General features: G+C 27.6%; 1 protein-coding gene across 1 annotated transcript in view; it reads left to right on the forward strand.

The window, feature by feature from the left end:
- The first annotated feature begins 1,262 nt into the window (after window positions 1-1,262).
- The window catches only part of LOC113376058, a 195,817-nt gene continuing 169,782 nt past the window's right edge, over window positions 1,263-27,297 (forward strand). The window contains exon 1 of the mRNA XM_026615987.1: window positions 1,263-1,306. The gene's annotated coding sequence lies outside the window, so the exon portion shown is untranslated. The remainder of the gene's footprint in view (window positions 1,307-27,297) is intronic.

Here is a 27,297-nt window from a genome sequence, read left to right on the forward strand (position 1 = left end):
TTAATATGAGGAAATGTATAGTTTTAAGTTTCATCATAAATCAACGTAAACTACAATTGTTATCATAATATAAATGAATAAAGCGCCTCCAGTAACACAATTTACATGTGCCCACATTTTACAAATTATATATTATATCTAATGTTTTTCACTTCAATCTGTATATAATTCTTGTATGTTACAATTAGCCTCACGGTTTTCGGCATCCACCAACCAGGTGTGATTTTTTTACATTAATCAAAATAACTATTTAAACAATTTAGCAACCACAAACATTGTTACACATTATTATGGAGAACGGTTTACATGTCCAATGAAGAAATAAAAACATTTTAATATCTTTTATGATCCTATTGAAAAGCTTCTATTACTAATACACCTCTTGCAGATTGCCCCCAGCTCCCCTACAGATACCAAATACAGATTGTAAGAGTTAAAGAAAGTTAGTGACATACCAGTGAAAAATCAGATGAATCGAAAATATAATGCACCATACAGTTTTTCTAAAGACACAAACATACCACAAAAAATATTATAAATTACTAATGAAAGACTACTATATTACACTGGAAGACACTTCGCTTAAATTCAATGTTTCTATAACAAATTTAAACTGAAAATGAGAATTTTATAAGAATAGAATGCGGGTCAAAACATATATATTAAAATTGCAGTAAATAAAATTTAAAAGGTTTACAACAATGGTCTAATATTTCCGATGAATGAAGATTATTTTTAGTCGCCACGACACCATGCAAAAAACCATCTTTACTAAAGGTGTTGGGAAGAGGAACTGCTTGGTACTACAGTCGATTAACAAATGCAAGCATAAATTTTTGAAATTCTAAAATATAAGACAAGATATCATCAACAAACATTTTGTATACAATGTAGTGATATCTATTGTGCATTTATTGCATAACATGCAGTGATAGCTATTTATACAAGGTATCGTTTTCCTCGCCGGAATCATGCAAATAACGTAATTTTGTTGGTGATATCCAATCTAATATTTTAAAAATTTGAAGGTCTATGATTACATTAGTTAATCGACTGTTGAACCGAGACGTTCTTTTTGCTAAAACCTTTGGTATCGACGGGTACCAAAGTACAGTCTAGTAATGGGGCAAAATGCCTCGTGGCGACTAAGAGTAATCTTTCTTAATCGGGTTTGTTTGTAAAGTTTTTTTTAAATATTAGATATAAGTGTTTAAATATAAGATGTAGTGATTTTATGAAATTTATATTTTTTAATTCGGTGTGTTAGTGTGGTGCATTCTACTATGGATTTAGTCGCTTTTCACTGGTATGTCCTTAACTTCCCATAATTCTTGTTAAGATCTGCAAGTGATAATTGTATAAGATTTTCTGTTTTTTTTTTCTATTTTTTTATTACAAATTATAATTATTATTGATGATAAATAATATATTTTTTGTATTCACGTTAAATAGTCAGAATTTATTTTATTTCACTTTGCCCTTCGAAAGGTTTTGGATCCATACCATATCCCTTAGACACATAATATAAGTTTTATGGTTTATACGCATTATTACTAATATACTAGTATGTCATTTAAATAAATATGCGTCTTATAAAATTGTATCAAACGAAAGTAAGATATATTGGCTTTTTGTATCAGCAATTATTGCATAATCTAAACACTGTACCATAATAATGTAGGTATATATGATATTTTCTACCTGCTATACAGTATGTACCAATACATGTTTTGACTTACAAATCAAATATTTGACATCAATTTTGTATAAATGCAATTGGTTTTATATTCGTTTCTTTAACACGCTAATCGCCGAATATATCAGGAAAATCTTCAAATGATCCAATGTATTTTTATTAGATAATTCAGTTAAGTTGTCATAATTTTATAAAACAATTTAAAATATTTTTTTAGAATATATCAGGAAAAACACTACTGGCAAACTTTTACATTAACTCTCAAAGGGCCCATATCACTTTTGAGTCACATTTCAAATTTTTGACGTTTTACTAAATAATTGTTTTTTTTTGTAAGATGAATTATAAATCTTAATTCTAAAAAGTTGTCAGAACAACTAATATTAAAATTTATGACCTTTCAGAATTGCGAGCATTATAGGCCGCTGTGACTTGAAAGTCACATGATATCAAACCCAGCAAATACCAAGCGGCGGTAGCAATTTGAAATCCACATTGATTATATATGGGTGTCACAACGCTGAAGGCACGCTTGTGGATTTCAGATTGCTGCCGACGCTCACATCACACGGTGTTTACTAGGAAAGTCACAAGCCACTGATACTCAAAACAAATGTTCGAATAGATCGAATAGATCGAATAGATCGAATAGATCATCCCGTACGCATACGACTGCATACGACTTGCATACGACTGCATACGACTTGCATATGACCGCATGCAGAACGTACTTGTTATATAATCAGTTGTTACCTGTATAAGAGGCGGGATTGATAAACTGATATCATTATTATATATCAAATTGACCAATACACTTGCGAGTCGGGATTTTATTTTGCATATTATAAATATATTGTAAAATTAAAGAAATAAAAATTTATTTTTGTAACTAAGTATATAATTATCAATAGACTTGTAATCGCCGATTTTTTATTCCTTTTTGTTTTTTGATGGTAACAAAAATTCGGTTCAGGGAGGGGTTAAAGGGGGGTTAATGTAACTTCGGTTTTTTTATTATCATATTGTTTTATTATCCTATTTTTTCGATGCGAAACAAAAATTCGGTCTATGAGGGGTTAATGTAACTTTGCTATATTTCATATTCTAATGTGTTTCATTTCTAATGTTTTTGTCTCATATATAATCTTGTGCATAGCTAAGATTTTAATATTACTTTTATTCAATTGAATGGTTAAATGATGCAATTGAGACTTGTCACTATTTCGACAAAAACAAATGATCTGCAAACAAATTATAATAATAAAATACATTTAATAAATATTATGATAAATTTTTGGGTATATATCAATTTTATATTTTTAATATGTATGTATTATAAATCGACATAATGATAAGTTTAAATACTTAATGTTATCTTTGCAGATGCTTCTCGGCCTCAGTATTTTAATGCTGATTTGCAAACTATTTTTTTATGCTGGCTACATATTTGGATAAGTATTTTGAACTTTTCAGCATGCTTTCATTACATTAGTGATTTTTGTTATACCAATCGTTATTATATATATATATATATATATATATATATATATATATATATATTAATAGTTCTCTTACATATCCAAGTCCTCCGGGTATGGAACTCTGAATCATATAGCCCATCTTCAATAAATTATTATCAAGAACCTACACCCAATTTCTACGGATTCATAGTAGTCGAAAAAGAAGTCATTTAATATTTAATACTCTAGATATTCCGATAATAAACACGCTTGAGTAGGCTTCGAAAACCCTGTATTGTACTCAAGGGTTTAAGAGTTACCTTTCTGAACCGTTTGTAATGTATAAATCTCATGAATAAACGAAAACGAAATAGAGAACGATGTACATGTCAAGTCGATATTATCCGACTAGAAACTGTCCTTTTTTTGCCACTTAGAATTTTGTGGAAACTTTATTAATAACTTATGTTTGTTTACAAATTTTAATAACATGCCCAATGTCGTTGAAGTAAAACTTCTTTAGGTTGGACTATGGTGCAAATTCGTACAAATGCAACGGAAGTGCGTTACGGCAGATAAGAGTCGAATGCCAATAATACGTCATTTGCTCTCGATGATATCATTTCTAAACGTGTCGGTTGTGATTAGTTGTCGCGTATGTGAATAGAGATCTGTCGTTGTATGAGCACCGGCATTGACGTTGTATGCGTACCGATATCAACAAAGAAATCGGCATAGATAAATAAACATTTTAAAATTACATCGTAGTACAATACTTGATTTAATGAAAAATGTCTGAATCAGAAGAGTATTTTACCCTGTCCCCCGTAAACAATTATAATGAAAATAATAAATCAAATATAGCATTTGCGTTGTGTATGAAACATAAGTTTATTGAAATAATTTTTATATTATTCGTAGTTTCTATAAATCTTTAAAGTTATTGAGATAGAAAATATTTTTTAGGTAAAACAGATATTACAGCTGTTCAAAGAATGAGATTATATCGCCAGCGAAAAAGTAAAAAAAATACCATCAGTCAATAAAAGTATGTTAATTTGAATTACATGAAGTTGTTCAAACAATTACATGATGAGTTATGTTGCCAAAACAATATTTGTTTAGGCGTTGTTTAACATAATCCATTGTGTGAACTAATTAAAGAATTTATTAATAAGCAATTACTTCATTTCTCTAATAAAGATTCATTTCTAAATGCTAATTACAATGACAAATCGATCATGTCATATTTAAAGTATGACTTTAACTACATTATTGTTCTTAAATATTATACATATTTTTAATGCTATTATAACTATATAATTTATAATAACTATATATTAACTAATGAATATGTACATCACGAGTGAGCCTTACGCGAACTCCTTTTTATTTGATCATCATTTACAAACCATTTATTAATCTATGAAGACTTTTGGTTCAGTATTTGGTAGCCCAATGGTGGTCGTTTATAGCTGTGATATTGTTTAACATACTTAATTTATATATTCCTTCATCAATGCCCAAAAGGGTTATTTTTACGTGGATTTTGATCTACATTTTTAAGTTGAAATGGGTATTAGTGATATCCATTATCACTACTTATAGTTGCAAGGCCGAGGTTCTCCATAATTTAACATTGGTGAACGAATTTTTAATGCACAATGAATTGATAAATTCCTAATAAAATTTCTTCCTTATATATTGTGTAGAGCTTAGAACAAAGAATCCTAATAAAATTTAATTTAAGATAAGATTTTATCCTAATATATTGTGTAGAGTTAATAATTAAAAATAAAAAAATTAGAGTTAATAAGTTAATAATTAAAACCCCCCAAAGGTTTTTTTAAAAAAAAAAAATTCATCATTGACGTTTTGGAACTAAGTACGTCCCATCTTTAGGACATGATCTTGATAAGATACAAACAAACCAAAACAATATACTTACAGAGAGACTTACTAAACAAGACAAAATAAAAATTAGATTTTATCAAAATTAATATACTTCTAAACAAGAGATTATATAAAATATAGTAAATTAAAATAATAAAAATAATCTGGTATGCAAACGGAACCCATACAAATACAAGAAAAATGGTTTTAATCAGGGTTATTTTATTCCAGAAAATCATAATTGCCGGGGTTAATTTATTTCAGAAAATCATAACTGGGTACGTTTGTGCCACTTTTTGAGCAGTAATAATTTTGCTAATTTACCAGTTAGCTGGAAGTAAAGTATATTAAATTATAATTCAAACATTTGTCTACGTTGAAATACTTAGATATTGTCCTTAAATACAATAGATTTGTCAGAAAATCAAATCATACCAGAAAAGGGCAAGTTGTGACAAGCATGATATTAGATTGAAAATTAATAGCCGTAAACACCAAAATAGTTTATAACGTCTTTTACTTTTGTTTATAACAATATTCTGTAACACAACCCATTATAAAATTTATGAATTAAATATAACAAAACATATTTTTTAAAATGCAGTTAACAAGAACTCTTTGCAAAATCTTTTTTTTTTGTAAAAAGTGAGCTTTTTTAAACCAAATGAAAGCATTTATGTCAGATAAAAGCGCTGTGTATGAAATTGCTAGTATGTATAAGTTCAGACCGATATTATCCATTTCTTGCGTTATAATAATAAGGAAAATAAAAAACATGACAAAATATAAATTATTTTCAAGCAGTTTGAGTTAAACACAGTTGTTTTTAATAAAAATACTTAATAACCGTATAAACTGGAATGCTGACTGTTCGAATTTTCCACATATATCACATGTTCCACTAAGGCTTCAACATTTATTTCCAATAGAAGTTTATTGCATTTCCCTACAAGCACATTTTCTTCATTGCATGGTCTTTCGTGTGAAGTATATATATATATATATATATATATATATATATATATATATATATATATTTAACGTGCAATAAAAATCACACGAGTAAGTTCAACATACGTTAAAAGTCAAGAAATAGTTGATACTAAATCATTCACAAGTTTTATAGTTGGATATGGGGCTATTTTATGTACTTTAAAGTCATTTCTTAATTAAAAAAATGTCTTTATAAACCTTTAGTTCCGTACCGTTCGAGATATTGCAAACAGGCATTTTACTTCTTTCTCACTCGCTTGAAAAGCTCTTAAATATTTTAAATTTTACAAGCGTTTTGGGACTCGGTTTGTAACATCATCAGTGTAATATAAATGTGCATATACATATATATATATATATATATATATATATATATATATATATATATATATATATATAGTATGTAATATTATATATTAAATCACTGAAATAAAAACTAGAACGTCCGTGTTATCCGATGTACGACGAAAGTCTCAGGGGCTGGATGACTAAACTTATTCAGTTCAAGTGAAATTGCGTTATCTAATAATCAAGTGAATAAGCGTTATCTAATTAATTTTTATAGATTTACAAAGCCACATTTTAAATATGAACATTGTTCTACAAAAACCTCAAAGAGCGAGAAAAATAATAATAAGCAAAATTGCTTTCTACATTTTCTTTACCCAAAATTAATATCATAACTATAAAATTAATTTCACAAAAACATAAATAATACATATGTAAATGTTTATTCTTCCTTGCAAATTATAATAAATCAAAAAAATTAATGTACATTTGTCATTTCTTACACTTTTTAACTACAAAGTTCTGCTTGCATATTTTATAAATTATGAAAATCTTTAATAAAATGTAAGTGAAACATTTGGATGTGAACTTTATTTAATTATTTGTTGCTATATGAATAAATCGTTTATATTTATTTAAACTTGCAGTTCACATCCTACAAGCAGTCATGTTATCAAATCTGGCAAAATTTTATCACAAATCTTATTTCTCCACATTATAATTTATTTATTTTATTGTTTAACATTATAATCATTTCATACAGTTTCTTTAATTTTGGTTTACCTATTGCATAGTTTTCAAATCTATTCTTCTGTATTGACAATCAAATATTTTTTGCAGTGTCCTGTGTAATACCAGTATTTTACAAACAATTTAATTAAACATTTTATTCTAATAATCTCGTTATTTTATTATTTGCTTTTTTAATGTTAAATTAAAAATAACACCAATGATAAAGTATTAATTCACATATCAAAAAATAAAAATAACAGCAAAGCAATCTTTCCCCATAATTAAGATACTTTGTATGTTCCACTTACACTTATATGTATATAATCATAAATTCTCAAAGTAATCAAAATATAACTTCAGAAACATCGCAATCTCATTCCATAAATATGAAAAATAAAATTAAGAAGACGGACTCTTGGGTATTTTTTATGAGGGTATCTTTTAATGAAGATAATTTCATCAAAACGCGAAACTCCTAGCGCAATTAGTCTACTCATCAACAAATTAAGTTAGAAATATTTTTCATGCGTAAACTACAGGGGATATTAGGATTTTATTTGCACGCAACTTGAATGCGTTTCATTGGAAATTTAATTACCGTGGAACGGATATATATATATATATATATATATATATATATATCAAAGGTTTCCAATTTTTTTGGTACGCGGTTCTTTACACTATCGAACTTTTTGTGCGGAGTTCATGAAAACTATTTTTATTTCTTTGATTACTTTGACTTTCTTCCGGTTTTTATTTATTCAAAGAAAAATACAAAGGAAGTACTTACTATTTGACTTCTAATGTGATGTAAGTTATTTAATATTAAAATATTCGTATTGAGTTTCGACAACCGCCAAAACAACATTAGATTAATCTTTTCCACTCGGATGCCGTCGCTCCTATACGAAATACGTGTTACATACTCATGCAATGTCCGATTGGAAAAGGAAAAATAAATTTGAAATAAATTTTAAATTCACGATTTATCGAGTATTTATTAATAATTAATACTATGATAATTATTATTTATAAAAACAATTGCTGGTGCAAAATTTTGAAGATTGTGAATTGCCTTGCTGATATTTTCGAGACGTCCAAGATTTCGCGGCCCACATTTTGAGAATCATTGGTATTAAATAAAATTTAATACATAACTTATCAATTTTATTACAATTATGATAACCATTGATTAAACCATTATGTAAGTATCAATAAGATTTAACCAAATAACTGTGTCGCTCACATGGAACAGTTTTATGTCGTCGAAATTGAGTTCATGACGAGTATATTCGTTAATCACAGAGTGAATTGTGCTGGTAAGATATGACATGAAAAATATGAGTTTATAGGTATTTTAAAGTATGTTACAACTATATTTTACTTTTTCACTAAAATATGCTAGTCATATATTATATATGTATTAAACAAAAAGCGGATTAGATTCAATAAAAAATTACACATGTAAATGTTAGAAAGTAAAAATAGTTTTTTATGAGAAGCAAAAACTATTTTAAAAAACAGTAGAATATGTTCTTTAGCTATTTTTAATTTCTCGTGGGGTAAGTTATAGTAATCGCAAAAAAATCGAAAATGAAAATGTTTATATATCTTCGATTTGTATTGATAAGGAGACGTGCTGATAAGTTTTTGGCAGAGGCAGGTCTAGCCGTTTCGAAGATACGGTACCAAAAACGGTAAATCAGTTTTTAAGAGAACAGAGCGTTCGAATTTAATATCTCAAAAAGCATCTTACTTGTATTGAAAAAATGAAGAACTGATTAAATTTTTGGGAAGCAGGTCTAGCGGTTTCGGAAATCCAGTGAAAAAGGTGAAAAAAATGCTATTTGACGTTCAAAAATGATCATTAGACATATTTAGACATCAGACATTAGTGATTTTAATTGTGTATCGTTTACATTTCTATGGGTTTCGTAAGACGGCGACGCGGTACTTACGCGCTTCGATAGTTCGTCTCTATGCAGCTAAAGTAGAGCGATTACTTTAAAAAAAAGTTTAAAATGTCCAAAATATTTCAAAATAAAAAAACAACATATAAAAGTTTTTTGTTCAAAGTCATTTTTTTTCAAAAATTTAAAATTTGTCACATTTTTTTTAAGTTCAAATTGTTTTTTAAATTTAATTTTTGATACGGGAAATTCCAGCAATTTGCCTTGAGACACGATGCCATATTATTATTTCCACATTCCGGGAAGTTCATATAAGTTGCCTTATCATTATAAAACTACTTATTTTATACAGTCGAAGCCTCAAAATATTCTATACAATTTGACACTTCAGTTTATTTTCCAAAAAAATTAATTTAAATAGCAAATGATCACTTTCTTACACGCATTGAGAATGTACTTATCAATGCACAAAGTTCTGCTACTTCTCCATGACGAGTATATTCGTCAATCACACTTGCCATGATATATTCATAGAGCTCAACTGAGGCTATGATTTGAACCATTGTGTTTTTCTTATACGTTTTTCTGCTTATAACGCCAAACATCAAAACAAGTTGCAGGAAATACGTATTCTTTGATGTGAAACGAAATTCAGAAATATGTATCATCACATAGGTTCCAAATAGACTACAGTTTAACATGCACTTCTACAAATTAATGTTAGTTCGTAGACCAATTATCGAAAATGCCGATACTCTAGGAAATCGCTTGCAGCGCATATTTGATGTAAATTAGATACCATTTATGGAACACAAATTAGCTCTTCAAATAATCAAATCATAACCACGTAATATCAGTTTATATGAAGGTTCGACATTGACCTAATCATGTGCAACCTACACGTGGCGTAATATTCAAAAATATCTGCCCATAACGTATCGCAAATTAATTGCAGTAACGAAAAGTGTTACATAATGCCTTGATACGTTGCCTTGCAGTAATTAACGGTTAGTAGCATATACTTCAATAGAATTCCTGCATGTATCAAGTATTTGAGTATCAAACTTAATTGAATATTATATTGTCATATTCATATCTACGTGCAAACAACATCGTATTTACTATTGCCCACGGGGCACAAATTACCTAGGAATGGATGCGCCTGCGGTAATGCAGTAGTAGGCGGGTCTATTGCTAATTGGCACAGTGGTTATTAAATTCTTGAAGGGGGCAACTAATATTGTTGATAATAATGTCAATATTATTTGGCAGCTGATCTAAATACCTATTAACCATGAAATGACCATGAAAATATCTTGAAATTAATTTGGAAATTTTTCTACAATTTGAAGAAAAACCTATGATAGTTTTTGAATAGTTTCTAAAAAGATGATGTACTCTCGGAAAATTTGGATTACCGTCTAATAATAAGTATTTCTAATTTTTTAAATCCAATTCAATCGTAAATATAATAATTACAAACATATTTATATTTGAAATATTGTTTTATTATTAGATTGACATTTTTTAAATTCCAAAATCATACCGACTATATATTTTTTTTAACTTTGTTTTATTTAGCAATCAAAAAAACATAAAGATTCATATGAGCTAAATTGACTATAATATTTAAAAGCGATGTCTAAGAAGAACTCCAATGATATCTTTTTAGTTTAACAATTAATATGATAATATTATATTAGAGCTAATCTAAAACTAAGTCTAAAGGCCAGTGTCGTTTCAATCTCCTTATGCCAAAAGGTTGAGTAATGTCAACTATTGATGGGTTCGAATATGAGTCCAGTTTGCGTTTGTATTTTTCATCATCTTCTTTGAACGTTAATTGCACCGTTTTCATGTTAAAGTCGCTGTGGTTTGATTTGCCACGAATCACGGAGAATTAAGTATTGTACGTAGAATTTTTGACTGTGTCTTCTGCATTATAGCTGTATTCGATTTTTAAGCACAGCCCCAGAGCTTAATTCCGTAGGTCCAGATTGGTTTGATGATTGTTTTATACAGCAGCAATTTATTTTCAACGGAGAGCTTCGACTTATACCGATTATATTCTATACATAAAAAACACACCCCTCTATTTTTTTTTCATGGTTCACTTACTATTTTTATTTTCATGCCACGACCTGCCATACTTCGGAAAGGAAAGGAAAGAATTAAAAATACAATATGTATGGTGATTTCATAAGGAACTAATCGTTCAAACTACTTAATATAGATTGATTAATAAAAAAAATAAAAAATGGATGAAAAATATAATATGAAATAGACAATACTATAAAATAAAAAAATAAAATTAATAAAAATAAAATTTTCTACATGGTAAATTGAACAATTTAGAATTTAATATATTAGGTTGGCAACTAAGTAAGTGCGGCTTTTACTTTTAAATGGTTTTGATTGAGTTTTTAGGTGTGCTGACGTCAACCAAATGTATAATGCATTTTATTGTTATTATTAGTAGCTATCTATCAGTAAAAAAAAGTTTTTGTTGAGAAATGTAAAATCAAATTGACACTGCCAAATTTTGTTCTGGTGATTTTTCACTAAAAATGAAAAACACTTAGCTCTCCCAGTTAAAGTTGATTACAAAGGAATTGTCAACTATGAATAGCAAACAGAATTAAAGGATATAATTGAAGAAAATAGAATAAATTGACTAGAAGAAAAGGAGATGCATTCCTTCAAGGGCGTCACACGTTTTTGGCAAAAATTATCAGAACTTGGTTGGTTTTTTTTGCCATTCACCATATAGTCTGGACAAAACTCCATGAATGGTAAACCATCCAATAGTTATGGTAATGCTAAATTGCATTTGATTCAGTTTGCTCATACAGACCAAAAGTTGTAAGAAAGTGGGATAATGAGAGTGCTTGAGAAATGACAAAAAGTAATTGATCATAAAGGATAACGCTTTATATAGTATAAAGTTATTTAGTTCCATGAAAAAATGTCTTTGACTTTCAAACAAGAATCGGCAGTTATTTTGTTAGATCTGATTATTAGAGTCAATTTTTTAATGTGGAAATTGCGAAATAAAGAAATGATTTTTTTTAGTTGTCGGTAACTGAGGTTGTCTATGATTTTATTGCAGAAAAAATATCGAGCAAACTTCAATAAAAAAATATATATTGAAGATATATAGTAACAATTGTGTTGACTGAACGTTTTTCCAACGATTTTCTATTAAAGTTTAGTAAATATTAGCACAATTTTATGTGTTAAATATAAGTTGTTTGTCAGCTCTCTAGTTAAGGATAATATTTGCAATGTAATGTAATATAGTGACCGCAGATCGCATCGATAGACGCACCTTGCTGCAATTTACTACGCTCAATTATTCCTCGTTTACCAACATTCTAATATAATGAGATCTACTCTACATATTGCCTTTGATAACATCAAATGTATTTTTATATTAAATCAATAAAAGTAGTAAAAGATAAAATAATAATAATTATTAAAGCGGATGCGAGTAATTTTATTAATTGAAAGTAATGATCAGAACTTGGGTAATTATTGGGGTGGTAGAAGCTAGCTCTTAAAATAAAATAACTCTATCAATACAATCTAGCCAACATGTTGTCAATAATAATTTGAAGTTACTGTGCCTATTTCGAATGAGATTCTAGTTTTTATGCTACTTGGAAATATTATTCGTCTATATAGTTTATTATAAATTTATTACTTCATTTCAACTTTGAGTTAAAGTTAAGTCAAATAAAAAGCTTAGACAAAGCAAAATTGGTCAAAGAGAAAGTATGAGATTTTGATTACATTTTGTCAACAAAATCATTATTTATTATCCTAACAAAATGACATAAATATCATTTATTGCCATTTGTCCAGATTTTCACCGACGACTTTTGTCTCGTTTGCAATCGTTACAATTGTTAAAAATACACAATTAATTAATATTTCTATACAAGATTTGCGATGTTTGTTTCGTAATAAATTGTTTAGCCTTGAGAAACATAATTACTTTAATTACATTTCACTCACTAATTAGTATTTGTTTTGCATCTGCACAAATTATATGTTAGTTAATTATTTAGAGAACTTGCCTATCACAATGTAAAGTGTTAGAAGTATAACGAGATCTGCATACTAATTAGTTGAATACAGACACTGAAGAAAGTGATCGATATCTCTCCATTATTGTGTGGTTGTCTACTTCTTAGGTTATACAAAAACTTACTTTGCCATATATAACCAAATGTGTGTTAAAGACAATATTTTCAAGATAACATTACAAATGTCCACACAAAGTCGCATTATTAAATTTGAACTCTATTTTCTAATCTAATTATTTATTAGATTTTTATCGACAGCCTTTTTTGTTAGCTTTAGTCAGTCTTTTAAAGAATCGTGCAAATTTAACGATAAAATTCTAGGATCAAAAATTTGCAAACCAGTTATGGCATGATGTAGTGATAAATCACTTAATTTGTTTATATAAATAAAATAAAATTCAACTGGTTTTCTATTTTTTTAGATATAATTTCATTTGTGCATTAGGGAAAATTGTTCGTACTTTCCATACTATAATTAAATATTTGAGGTATAAAGATAATCCATAATCAATAACTAGTGGAGTGTATGGCATCGTGCTTTAAGGCAAATTGCTGGAACTTCCCGTACGGTAACGAAATGTTCGAGGAATACTGAATGTTTTCAAATAGATTATTGTTAATATTGTAACATTGTCTAATATTTATAAGAATTATATATTGCAAAGTTAAAATTATTTGCTTAAAGTATATTAGAACTTTAGTCAGAATTAAAAATAAAATCTGAATTATTTTCGATATACAAAAAATTTTTTTCTTGAAAAAAAAAGTTGAAACAAAATTTTTTTTTCCAAAATCAATTATTTTGTTAAGACAAGCAGAAAGTTCTTTGAATCATATAAATCGGACGCTTCTTACCTTCTTAGTTCTCTCAAAAACTGCCATTTTTTACATATTTACTTACTTACCCTACGGGAAGTTAAAAATATAGCAATGTTTGATAACAATGATATTAAATGTTCAAATAGGTTACTATTAATAGTGCAATTTGTTTATTCTTATTTTATAGACTAAATATAAGGGCTTAATAAATTAGTCAATGTTTATATATATTTACAAAAAAAAGCAAATGAACAAAATATGATCAAGGTAAGTTGGAGTAAAGGATTATATCTCATATCTCAGCATGTATTAGATAAATTATCTCACATTTCTAAAAAATTTAAAAACTGAATTGCAAGTTGAGAAATATTTATGTCAAGTATGTAAGTGCGGAATGGAATTTTTCAAATTTTTTGAGCAAACATGCAAACCGCTGGACCTTTCAACGCTAATCAACACATCTACCCGTCAAATCTAATGTTTTTTTTTAATTAGTCTAATCGGTTGATCCATGCTCGCGAAATCATAAAAATCTATTCAAACATACATACTCACACATACGTACATCAATTTTCTCATACGTACATCGTCATGTTTAGGAGGTTTTCAAACGTATCTACAATTTCTGAATAAAATAAATTTTCTGACAATTTTGACGATTACTATAACAGACCCTAGGGAAAGTTGATAACATGAGAAATCTCCAAATATAGTTAAATTTTTGTTAATTCATATCAATCCTATGTTTTATAACAATTATTTCTCTTGTAAGATTTTTAGCCGATCAGGCGATGAAAGTTATTCATATTATTCCTAAACAATTTCCGCGCTACGATTCGTATAAGATTTATTACTTTCTTATATCCTTTTGTGGGAATCGTCAGATGCTTTTACCCTCTTTCTCTATAAATAGAGGATCAACACACGAATTACAGTTCGGCTGTATCCTATAGATAACTCCTCGGCGAAGGTTCTCGCTCAAATATTTATTAATCAATTACAAAAACTTTTATTAGCATCAGGTAAGATCGAGAACGAAAGTGAGATAGATCTACTGGAGGGAAATCTGATTAATAGACTTTTATCAAGTGGAATCAATTATAACTAAAATAATATCTATAATATTTTTTATAGTTTTTATGATAAATATTCTTATTATGTATTGTTATAAATATTATATATAAAAATAAAACAAATTTTCGACCAAAATCATTATCGGTTCAAATTAAATCTTTATTTAAGGGTTAAATTGAAGCATTTAGTTTCTTCATGAATAAAACTCTCCTTGAAGATGGGATTAAGTTGAATCAAGAATTAACAATTCGCTTTCATTATGTATGTTTTCTATTTACTAGTTGTGTAAATAATTAACTTTCGTTCTTCGTACAATTAGAGCAAGTGTAAATTGTTTACCCGACACAAACTACTTTATATAATAAGATTACTCATACGTAGAACGGAATTGTTTAGTCAGCTTGTGAAAACCTGGGCTCAAAATGATTTCAGTGTCATGTTTATTTAAGTAGGTTCGTTTTGCATAGTTTAGAAAAAAAACTTTTACATGTTTGTACAATTCTGACTCTAGTTAGGTTTTAACGAGAAAGGTTAGTTCGTAGGTGAAATGCGGACAAAATGACATATAAGAACAAAATGGCACATTGGCTTACTTAAAGATTGACTTGACTAGTAACGTTTCACCGGCTTTGCGGGCATTTTTCGTGGCATTTTGTTTATATGTAATTGCGATAAAATCCTTAGTTTCATTCTTACACAAATAAATTCTAAGTTTAATTCTGACCGCCTCAGGAACTTGGTATATCAGATTAATTGCTCTAATTGAAAACTTTTTTATATCTGAGAAACTAACCAAAAACTGAGTAAACGCCTTCAACATAAAAATAACTCAAAAAATCCTAAGCAATTTAAGACGATGTTAACTGAGCATATTTATTTAAACCATAATATAGATTTTTTCAACCCTAAAATGTTACATTCTGAGGAGAACGTAATTAAAAGAAGAGGGGGGGGTTTTTGCAATTGCATAACGACAGAGTCATAAACAAACGTTTTGACGATACGGTCCTAAACGAAACAAACACATGGTTCCTTAATAGCGTGTCAAAATTTCTTAAAAATTGTCCGTAAAATTTGAACACATGCTGAAAACTGCTTCAAGAAGAAATGTGACATTTTTATCTTAAACTCCGAATAGTAAATACATAGTTTCGACAACTTGTTAAGTTATCATGTTTATTATTGTGTTTTACCATCTGCGATGTTAAAAAATATGTATTCTGTCCATGTGCACAATAACTCATACCATGGATTAATAATGTTTTCATATGTTATATTAGGATACAAAATTGTAAATGTTTATTATTGTTGTTTTTCTATGAAATTTCTTACATATTATTTATTTAGTTTTAATTTTTATAGTTAAATTGATTACCACTGAATGAAGGCTAAAATGCTACCCGAAACGTATAAGATTTTAAATAAATAAATTTCTAAAAACTCATACTATTTTTATTAATGTAACGCCCGACTTTTTAACTCAAATTAAACACACACACATATATATATATATATATATATATATATATATATATATATATATATATATAATTCGTCTGAAAATACATCCGACCCGATTTCCATCGTTCTAATATTGCAGACTATGGAGTATTTATATTTTTCTCCTCCATCCTGTGAAGTAATATCGTGATGCACGCCGTTTCGAGACATTATGCACAAGGCAAGTCGTAGAAGCGTCTAAGGCCCGTTGACAGGCCGATAAATTTTCCTGGTATTGTGTCACGATTTCATGGTGTGTTTTAAATCAGCGTGCAGACGACGTTACGATGTATCGACAATGCCTTTTAGTCACTAGTGGCATCTAGAGGTAAAAAAAATAAATTTATTCTGTATTCACTAACGCAACTTTTCTCTTATCACGAGTTAGAATGTGATATAATTCAATGTACAGAACGTTAGGAAGTCGTTATAAATTTAATACGTTCGTTTACCGAACTTTGTACTTGGAACTTCAGTTCGCATTATTCACCGCAGTAATTATGCGGAAAACACAATGTGTTCTTTGGATGACTATATATGACGTGTACACGAATTCTTATTCGCATATATAAATAGACATACACATTGTATATATATATATATATATATATATATATATATATATATATATTAGGGTGGTCCTTAATATGGTCATTTTCGAATTTCCTTGCTCACAAGGGCTCAAATAGTTACAAATTGATAAAAACAATCCTCTGAAAGTTTTAGCTCTTAATATTAACGTTTAGATAGAGCGCAATTCAATCAAACTTCGTATGGAAATAGCATGAAAATTTTTTGAAAATTAAAAATAATTTTTTAGGTATAACTTAGCGATAAATGAATGAGTTTTATTCATTCATTTGTTCGCTAAATTACATCTAAAAAATATTTTTAAAATTTTTGAAAATTTTTTCATGCTAATTTCCATACAAAACTTTGAATTGCGCTCTGTCTAAACGTCATTAAGAGCTAAAACTTTCAGAGAATTGTTTTTTATCAATTTGGAACCATTTGAGCCCTTGGGAGCAAGGAAATTCGAAAATGACCTTATAAGGACCACCCTAATATATATATATATATATATATATATATATATATATATATATATATTCAGAAGCATTTTATTTAAAAAAATGTATTGAAAACTATAATCTGAAAGATGCTTTCGGATATTTTAGTAATTTTATTCTGACAAAAAATGCTTAGTTAAGCATAGTGAGGCTTTCGAGAACGTTTGTATTAAAATGCTGATTGGGTAAAATATGCCGGTGTTCGTAAATTCGGCGATCGACTGAAAATTCAACTAGATCTATTTCTTGTAGGGTGTAATGTTTCTGACGACAAAATTTACCGGAGCTTATAATTTCAGTGTTGTCCAATATATTATTAAATTATTTACTAAATTATAGCAGTGGTGCATAACATATACAAATATATGTATATATATATATGTATATATATATATATATATATGTATATATATATATATATATATATATATACTAGCTGACCCGACAGACGTTGTTCTGTACTCATGTCTACAATTTTTCAATTTTTTATACTAATATTTACTGCTTAGTTAAAAATAATAATTACTGTTTTTTGAATTACTATTTACACCAATATATGAGTGATGTTGAATGTAGAACTATTTCAAATAAAATGATTATTCTCAATTCCCACAGTTAACACTTTAATTATTCATTTAACAAATATTAAAAAATGTTCAATAAAATTGTATATTAAAAATTATACACTGCGATTTATAGAACAAATTTATTTCCAATAGCTCAATTTATTTTATTGCATTTAAGGGTTATATAGTATTTTTAGTCATACCTGTAGATGTGGATGTATAAAAGAATGATTTTTTGTTTATTCACGACTAAAACATTGATTTTCCAAATAAAAATAATCGTCTGCCTTTGTGATTTATGGTTATAGCATAAGATACACGTGTTGAAAATTGAAATCTTTTACAAAGTACAACAAATTCAGAAAGAATTAATATATAGCATTCGCGGCAAAGGTGCAATATCACCATTTTTCTACCCAAAATTTATGCTTCAATAATGTTGCCTATAATTTTTATAATTTCGTGCCATATTTTAACTGGCTTTTAGTAATTTTAATATCTATATTACATTTTTTCTCCAATAAATCAATATACATTATTGCTTAAGTTTATATTTGAAGTGAATTAATTTGTCAAATCCTGTTCACATGTGCTCTATTCAACTTACAATCAACAAAATTATTGCTCTGTGAATTTTTTTACTGTGCTCCAATTTACTTGATATTTTGGAAATAGGCTAATCTTTATCTTAATTTCAATGTTTTTAACAATTTGCACTCCGTCACCATCCACAGCATTAATTGGATTATTACTCTTTTAATTCTGATTTTATCAGAACTTGTAATACACTATTTTAAAGATTATTAAATGAGCTACAACTTTCTCTATCATTAATTTTACCGTAACTTCTCTTATTGTAAAACGGCGAAGGGTTAAAGGGCTCGAAAGACCTCTGGTTGGACAGCTCCTTAATTAATCATACATCTATCAATATTTGTGTAACGAAATAATAATAAACAATAATAATTAGTCAGAAAAATACCTCGAATTTTCTTATATATATACTTTTATACGTATTCTTTCAGAGGTATTATGATGAGAAATTGGTTGTTTTTTTTAAAATGTTTTTTTTTCATGAAATCATGAGTTTTTTAAGAATCATTTGTACTAAAGTTGTGGTATTTTCTAGAATCCATCAAGATCTCTTAAACCAAGTTAATTCTAGATTGAATACGATTATTTTTAATTTTGGTGGATATGGCACTCAAAGTATTTGATTTAAATGAAAAAAAAAAACATTGCATTCGTCCTTTATCTGCATGATAGCTCACTCATTTTACACGCAGAAGTATTCATTTTAAAGCTTATTTTGAGCACTATAAAAACCCATTTTCATATCTAGCCTAATAATGTTCATAAAACACTGTAAAATAACGATTTATTAAGATTTTAATTGATATAATTCTGTTCATTACATGATTTTCGTTAAAATGTATATTTTTGAAGGTGTTAGCAACAAATGATGAAAAACGCAAAAAAGAAACAAATATTCAGTAGCCAGTAACTTGAAAAGTATTTCCTTTTTTGAAAAACATTATTAAATATTTTTCTCGTATAATTAGTTCTTTTATCGATACCCAACGTTATTTTGAAAAAAGTAAAATTACACCACTGAAAAGAAATGTCATCCACCCGAGAAGTGGTAAAGGAGTCTAAATTGTTTTCACTTCTGAAGAGTAAGATGAACCTAGTTCCAAAATTCCAAACGAATTGGAAAATAGTAAAAATTTCAGACCCAAAGCGCTCCATTGAGTAAATATTCCGTACCCAATGACAAACATATGAATTTTTGACACAATGAAACTTCTAAATATTTTTTTTTGTATTGTGACTTAGTATAGTAAGGCAAAACGACTGCAAATTGAATATGTTTGAGCGCAATCACTTATGGCTCGCTCCTTTGCGCGAATTCGTACGGCGAATCTGTTCGCAAAGTGCGCAAACAAAATTATTGCAAGCAAAAGCAAACCACGCGCACGTCAGACGCATGCGCAGACTGCATCACTTGTCAAATGCATGTTATATTATTTGCATCTTATATTAATTTAATTTTTGGCACATCTCAGCTGCTTTTCGGCATTAACAATGTAGACATTACATTTTCCTTATTCATAATTATGAATTTATTATATTCTAATATTGCCTTAGCCTATAAGTGAATAGAAATGTTTGGCAAATGACAGTCCTCAATTGTTTTTAATGTCAAACTAAGCTTCAAATATTTTCAAGGGCAAACAATGATAAGCGGTTTTTTGTAATTTTTTCTATTTATTTCTACAATTTAACTATATTTCTATGAATCAAAACATTCTAAAAAATTTCCCGAACAAACTTCAGGAAGATTCATGAAAATCCGAATTATAGTTTAGGAGGAAATATGAAACTTACATTGTTACAGAAGAATTTTATATATAAGATATATTTGAATAGTCTTGAATTTGATGTTGATATATATGTTTAATTTGAGTTTTAGCTCTTAATATTAACGTTTAGATAGAGCGCAATTAAATCAAACTTCGTATGGAAATAGCATGGAAATGTTTTTGAAAATTAAAAAAAAAAATGTTTTAGGTATAACTTAGCAACAAATGAATGAGTTTTATTCATTCATTTGTTCGCTAAATTACATCTAAAAAATATTTTTAAAATTTTTGAAAAAATTTTCATGCTAATTTCCATACAAAACTTTGATTGAATTGCGCTCTATCTAAACGTTAATATTAAAAGCTAAAACTTTCAGAGAACTGTTTTTTATCAATTTGGAACTATTTGAGCCCTTGAGAGCAAGGAAATTCGAAAATGACCATATTAAGGACCACCCTAATATATATATATATATATATATATATATATATATATATATATATATATATTCAGAAGCATTTTATTTAAAAAAAATGTATCGAAAACTATAATCTGAAAGATGCTTTCGGCTTCATGGCCGAAAGGCAATTAAACTTATTTGATATTTTAGTAATTTTATTCTGAATAAAAATGCTTAGTTAAGCATAGTGAGGCTTTCGCGAACTTCGAGAATTAAACTCAAATTAAATATATATATATATATATATATATATATATATATTTCAAAGTAACTGGCAGCCCATTCGTCGAAATAAAAAAGGTATAAAGTATAAAAACTTTTATTTATACGTTTCGACACAAGATGCGTGTCATCATTCAGCAACACAGGACAAAAACACTCAACAAAAATTTATTTTAAAAAATTAAACTTAATAACATATTAGAGAAAAAAACATTTTTTAGAAACAAATTATGTATAACTAAAAGATTTGAAAACTAATTTTACTAAAATGAATTACGCGAATTCAGTCGCGTCTAGATGCTCGGTATGGGCGTGCTTCTAGCTTCACAATGATGTATTTCATAACTTTTAGTAAAATTAGTTTTCAAATCTTTCAGTTATACATAATTTTTTTCTAAAAAATGTTTTTTTCTCTAATATGTTATTAAGTTTAATTTTTTAAAATAAATTTTTGTTGAGTGTTTTTGTCCTGTGTTGCTGAATGATGACACGCTTCTTGTGTCGAAACGTATAAATAAAAGTTTTTATACTTTATACCTTTTTTATTTCGACGAATGGGCTGCCAGTTACTTTGAAATATGTTTCAACGTCGAAAAAACTATCAAGATATATATATATATATATATATATATATATATATATATATATATATATATATATATATATATGCCCCAGATCTTTTCGTCGAGCCGAAACAGGTTAATAGTATTGACTTAAAATTATGAGCTTTTAAGTGCAGCCTAAAGCTTTGATAAAAATATATTCATTTTTCAATTATTGTGGTTGGTTTTAACTAATTTTGTTAATTTTAACTTTAGAGCCATTGAATAACATTTCTAGTACCACAATCAAAAACAATTACACAATTGCCCCAAATGAGACTTTTGTTGAATTATGAAATATTTTTTTAAATAAGTCAAAATAATAAGTCAAATTTGAATACCAAGGCTTTTTAAGTTTCAAATACATGGTCACTGCACAACTAGGTGGTTAAATCTACTGATACATGTGTACTGTGTAGCTGTATTCAGAAGACTGACTTAAAAAAGGGGATACGTATTTCGTAGAACATTCTTCGTTCATGAACCTAGACGCCTACAAATCTATACTTTTTATATACATTAGCATAGATTACATTAGCATATATATATATATATTAGGGTGGTCCTTAAAATGGTCATTTTCGAATTTCCTTGCTCCCAGGGGCTCAAATGGTTCCAAATTGATAAAAAACAATTCTCTGAAAGTTTTAGCTCTTAATATTAACGTTTAGATAGAGCGCAATTCAATCAACGTTTGTATGGAAAGAGCATGAAAAAAATTTTGAAAATTTAAAAAAAATGTGTTAGGTATAACTTAGCGACAAATGAATGAGTTTTATCCATTCATTTGTTCGCTAAATTACATCTAAAAAACATTTTTAAAATTTTTGAAAATTTTTCTATGCTACTTCCATACAAAACTTTGATTGAATTGCGCTCTATCTAAACGTTAACATTAAGAGCTAAAACTTTCAGAGAATTGTTTTTATCTATTTGGAACCATTTGAGCCCCTGGGAGCAAGGAAATTCGAAAATGACCATTTTAAGGACCACCCTAATATATATATATATATATATATATATATATGTATATGTGTGTATGTGTGTATGTATATATATGTATATTAGGGTGGTCCTTAAAACGGTCATTTTCGAATTTCCTTGCTCCCAGGGGCTCAAATGGTTCCAAATAGATAAAAAACAATTGTCTGAAAGTTTTAGCTCTTAATATTAACGTTTAGATAGAGCGCAATTCAATCAAAGTTTTGTATGGAAATAGCATGGAAAAATTTTCAAAAATTTTCAAAATGTTTTTTAGATGTAATTTAGCGAACAAATGAATAAATAAAACTCATTCATTTGTCGCTAACTTATACCTAAAACATTTTTTTTTGATTTTCAAAATTTTTTCCATGCTCTTTCCATACAAACTTTGATTGAATTGCGCTCTATCTAAACGTTAATATTAGGAGCTAAAACTTTCAGAGAATTGTTTTTTATCTATTTGGAACCATTTAAGCCCCTGGGAGCAAGGAAATTCGAAAATGGCCATTTTAAGGACCACCCTAATATATATATATATATATATATATATATATATACATTAGCATATATATATATATATATATATATATATATATATATATATATATATATGTGTGTGTATATGTATGTATACCTCCTTTATAATTTATATTATACGCGTTGTTGCTCCACCGGAAGAAATTCAACGACAAGGTTCACCCCGTCTCCGAGCAGATGTTTCTCGGCTGCTGTTTTCCACCTCAGAAAACCCTATTGGGGTTTGCGATGTTGACAACGAGGTCCTTCACTTGTAATTTACTTGTCAAAACTTTCATTGTCATGTATGACAAAATATTACTTTGCGTAAAATAGATTGCGAATAACATGCTAAATTTATTCGTGCTGAACACAATTCTTTGGGTTCATTTAACACGTTCAAAAAGTTATGCCAGAGACAATGATTTATTTGAATATATAAATATATATTTTATATATATATATATATATATATATATATATATATATATATATGTTTAATTTGAGTTTAATATTCGGGCGTAACATCAATAAAAATAGTATGAGTTTTTTTTAAAAATTTATTTATTTAAAATCCATACGTTTCGGCTAGCATCTTAGCCATCATTCAGTGGTAATCAAGTTAACTATAAAAATTGAAACTAAATAAATTATATGAAAGGAAATTTCATGGAAAAACAATAATAATAATAATAGTAATAAAACACTTACAATTTTGTATCCTAATATAGCATATGAAACCATTATTAATCCATGGTATGAGTATGTGCACATTGATAAGATATATATTTTTTAACACAAACATCACAAATGGTAAAACACACTAATAATCATGATAACTTAACAAGTTGTCGAAACTATGTATTTACTCTTCGGAGTTTAGGATAGAAATGTCACATTTTTCTCAAAGCAGTTTTTAGCATGTGTTGATATTTTTTGGGAAATTTTAAAGGCGATGGGATTTTGTTATTTTTTAAGGAATTTTGACACGCTATTAAGAAACCACGTGTTCGTTTCGTTAAGGGCCGTATTGTCAAAGCGTTTATTTATGACTCTGTCGTTATGTAATTGTAAAAACAACCCCTCAGCGAATCTTCTTTTAATTGTATTATCTTCAAAATGTAAAATTTTAGGGTTAAAAAAATCGATATTATGATTTAAATTTTTAATATGCTCAGTTAACATTGTTTTAAATTGCTTAGGATTTTTTGAATTATTTTTGTGTTGATTAAGGCGTTCAATATCAACATCAAATTCAAGACCATTCAAAAAAAATATATATATATATATATATATATATATATTCTAAATATTTTTTTATTATTTTCCTTTACACTTGTATAACAATATATTATAAGAATTGCGGTACAATAGAAATTCAAAAGAATAACTAATTTTTGTAGATATTTTTTCATTCATTATTTAAATATCAAATATTACAATATGGTCTTCAATATAGATTATGTAGCGCTGCGTTAAAAAGCTTTCACCAGTTCAAATAATTTCTGAAGGAGGCAGCTACCCAGATTTTGAAAAGTGGAGAAGCTTTGAAATATTCTTTTGAAGAAAAATAAAATGTTCTCAGTTTAAAATTCATTCAGAATATTGCCTTTAAACATTAAAGTTCTTTGAGCAGCTAAATCATACCAAACCTAGGATATATTAAACATTATTTTTATTATTTTGCCTAATATATACAATGAGCTTATATAATTAATTTGAACTACACAATAATTTAATATTTTATAATAATTTTTTCAGTACTTTTGTGCATCTCTTATGATAAATTTATGTAATTTTCAAAAAACATTTCAAAAGCAATTCTGATAACTTACTACAGTTTTTTCTATAATTCAGAATTGCATGAAATTCTTTACCATATAGTACAATAATAAAATAAGATTTTTTTTGAAATGATAAGATAGAAAGAAATTTCTTAAGATTTATTTTATATATTTTATATATAAATTGGTTGTAATTTAAATACATATTTTAAACAAGTTTTAGTGGTACAAGCAGAGTTTAAGTTCTCATTAGACTATTCTACCATAATTATTTCTTTTGTTTAAATTTTTTTAATTAGAAAATCTTTTTTTATATTTTTTTATGCAAGTCATATTTTTTTGCACTGGTTTTGCTTGTTAATCTCCTAATTATCGTGTTGTTGATATTGGTGTTCTAGTTCCAAAACGTCGACATAAATAATAATTTTTAAGAATCTCTTTAGTTTAGGATTAACCGACGCAATTAGATCCAATTTGACTTTTGACAATGATACTGTGAAAACCAAACTGCAAACCAAAAAATAACACATTAAATAAACAACTAAATATGTTCAGTAAAATTTAATTCAGTTCAGTTAAAAATCAATCACAGAACAACTGTTTTGTTTCAAAATTATTCAAAAAAAAGTCATCTGATCCGTTTTACGTTATAGGCCGTATAAAATATGACAGCCAGGGGACAAGTAGATATAATATCTTATTATTGATTTTAAAGGAATTTTACAGAATTATAGCTACGTTATTCAACCAATGCAAAATATAAATTTTATGGTCCATTTTAACAAGATACCACTGAATTGATATATAACTTTGATCTGGTACTGCGTCACAATATTTATTACCAAAGTTGGAATAGCTGTTAATTTAATTAGCTCTAGTAATTTGTTTTTAAAAAAATTACTTGATCGTTTACTACATTTTCATGTTTAATTTTACACCGTTGTCAGGGTAAAGGTTCAGTAGGTTCTTTTATACTTGTGAGCTTTTATGAGGCTATTTGAAACACCTGTTGAATCCAATTTAAAAATAATAATTTATCTTATGAAACAACATATTGGTGGTAGATCTTTTCACCCATGAACCTTTAAGCCCTCTATCCTATATTTTGCTTTCACAATATATTTATAGTATAAAATCTGTTACAATCTACAGTTTGTTTTTAAGATATATATTTTTTAGGTTTGTGATAGAATATGGGAAATGAGTAATTAAGCTTTTCAACAAAAAGTATTTTTAAGAGCAAATTTAGTGTTGATTGTAATTAGTCTTCTAAATAAAATCCCTCCAGTTTTGGAAGAGTTCATAACAAAATAAAATTTTGAATTTCCCGCCTTGATGTTTTCGAATCAACTACGCGTGTGCAAAAGATGCAGGCGAAAACGTGAAACTTTGCGTACTAGTGAACTTGCTAATTACTTCATATATAATTACACTTTTTGTAACATCAGTTAACCAAAACTTTTATAATGTTATTTGTGTAAACATACTGAGATGCAAAACTAACTGCTAATGGAGTTTAAATTCATATATTGCATTAAAGTAAAAATCAGAATGTTCTACAAGATTTATCTATAACTATTTTTTAAAAAAACGTTTTTTGATATTGTTTGTCTGTGTTGGTTTATTAATAAAAATTATAGAATCAATATATAAAAGTTCGCCTATCCATTTGCGTGAAATACGGAAAATAATTATTTTTAGCGTGCCTAGAATAAATTCACAAAAAGTTCTCTGTTGGTTTATGGAAAAATATTTGCATCTCTATACCCGATCGACAGCATGACAGATTTGTTTTTTGCTTTTTTAGTGTTGAGCCCTTAAAATAAATAAAAAAAATTAAAAAAAAACATCGCGTTCAAAACGGGCCCAAAACTGATATTTAAAATAATAATTTATTTAATAACAAAGAACGTATTACATGTAATATAAGTTAAAGATTAAAGTATATATATGCAAACTAATTTTAATAACTTATAACAATTCCATCAACAACTCAAAATAGCATCACGTTTATTTCGTATATTTGTTGTAATTATTTTTCAATTTCATACGTCTTTCAAAAACAAATGAAATTGTTTTATTAAATCGAATGTCTGTCTTATATAAATAAGATTATATTCTGATATTTCGTCAAAGCATAATTTAATATTTTGACGTCGGCATAATATTACATACATATGTGTTGGCAAATGCTATATGGGAAGTTCAGTTATGAAGGAAATTCTTGTCAGCAATGTCAATGATTACACGTAAGATTTTTGAGTCTAGAACGATTT

The sequence above is a fragment of the Ctenocephalides felis genome, unplaced genomic scaffold, assembly GCF_003426905.1.
Source record: "Ctenocephalides felis isolate EL2017-DRISC unplaced genomic scaffold, ASM342690v1 CF-g0.4_SCAFFOLD_01886, whole genome shotgun sequence".
NCBI lineage: Eukaryota > Metazoa > Arthropoda > Insecta > Siphonaptera > Pulicidae > Ctenocephalides > Ctenocephalides felis.